This window comes from Cebus imitator, unplaced genomic scaffold (assembly GCF_001604975.1).
Source record: "Cebus imitator isolate Cc_AM_T3 unplaced genomic scaffold, Cebus_imitator-1.0 Scaffold43, whole genome shotgun sequence".
Taxonomy (NCBI): domain Eukaryota; kingdom Metazoa; phylum Chordata; class Mammalia; order Primates; family Cebidae; genus Cebus; species Cebus imitator.
This window is the reverse complement of record NW_016107358.1, coordinates 3,874,505-3,875,788: the sequence shown is the minus strand read 5'-3', so window position 1 is coordinate 3,875,788 and position 1,284 is coordinate 3,874,505. Positions and strand designations below refer to the sequence as shown.

Genomic DNA, 1,284 nt, shown 5'->3' with positions numbered 1-1,284 from the left:
CACTTTTAGACAACCAGATCTCGCCAGAACTCACTATGGCGAGGCCAGCCCTAGCAAGATGGCATAAAAGCATTCATGAGAAACCCACTCCCATGACCCAAACACCTCCCATCAGGCCCCACCTCCAACACTGGGGATCATGATTCAACTTGAGATTTCAAGGAGACAACACCCAAACTATGTCAGATGGAGATCTTGGGTGCCAGGCACTTGCCTCCACTACTTGCAATAATCTTATTTAATTGTGGTGGTATCATCCTCTAACTTTTCAGACAAAGGACCAAGGCGCAGAGAAGTAAACTATTTTCGTCCAGAGTGAGTCCCACTCCAAGGGGCTGACTAGTGCCCCTGTTAGGACAGTAGCAACTTGGAATAAAATCTGGCATGCCTAAGGTCTTAAAGGAGCCAGGCATGCTTACTTCCTTTGTGTTCCTTTGGCGGGCTACATGGCATACTCAAGTTCCTTCTGGATAGATTGTGTCCTCTTATTCACGTGCTGAAGTTGCTACACATTTTTAAACAAAGAAATGAATAATAATTTTTTCTAAAAGGTAACTAATTTTCTCTAGGTTCAATACAGATAGCCAGCCATGGAGTCAGAATTTGAACTCAGATCTAGTCTGGTTCTGAAGCCTCTGTTCTTTCCAGTTGTGAGAAAAAGGAGCAAATGTGAGAAGCCCCTTTTGCTCACTTCTGCTTGCCAGCTGAATTTCACAAAAGTCCCCAGCTGTGAATATGTGCAGCTCTTTGGAAAGATGCTTTGAAGACGAAACCTTGAACAGGGTTAGTGTTTATGCCTCTGTAATCTACAACCAGGTGCATTCTTACATCCAAGCCTTGATGGGATTCTGCTGCGATGTAACTTCTGAGCAAGTTTGATGTGACTGCAGGTGCTGAACCTCCACTTCCTCTATATAAGCAGTGGGGTGAAGGCTTCGGCCGGAGCAGCCTTATAGGATCTCTCTGAAAGCCTGTTCCCGGCTACCGGTAGGCCTTGGTGTGTAGTCCTCAGTAAGACTTTTGAATACAACTTTAATTCTTTCCATACCATTCCAGAAACTGAAGTCAAGGGGGATAGGTGAAGGAGAGAGCGATGGCATCGTGTGCAGAGCTGATGTGGACTGCTGTTGCGGAGTTAAGAGTAGACAGCAGGCCCAGTGCCCTGGACGGGCAAGGAAAAGCTTTTTCAGAGAGCTGGGAAGTGGCACTCCAGCGAGGTCTGAAGCCATGGAGGATGACTTATTTATTCCACAGTAGCTAGAAGAGGGGTCTTTCCAGGGAGTG

At 46.4% G+C, this 1,284-nt stretch overlaps 1 non-coding gene across 1 annotated transcript; it reads left to right on the top strand.

Moving 5' to 3' along the window:
* Window positions 1-308: 308 nt before the first annotated feature.
* LOC119470912 lies at window positions 309-450 on the top strand. The gene has a single exon (XR_005199888.1). It is a non-coding gene; the product is annotated as a small nucleolar RNA SNORA67 (small nucleolar RNA).
* The last annotated feature ends 834 nt before the right edge of the window (window positions 451-1,284 follow it).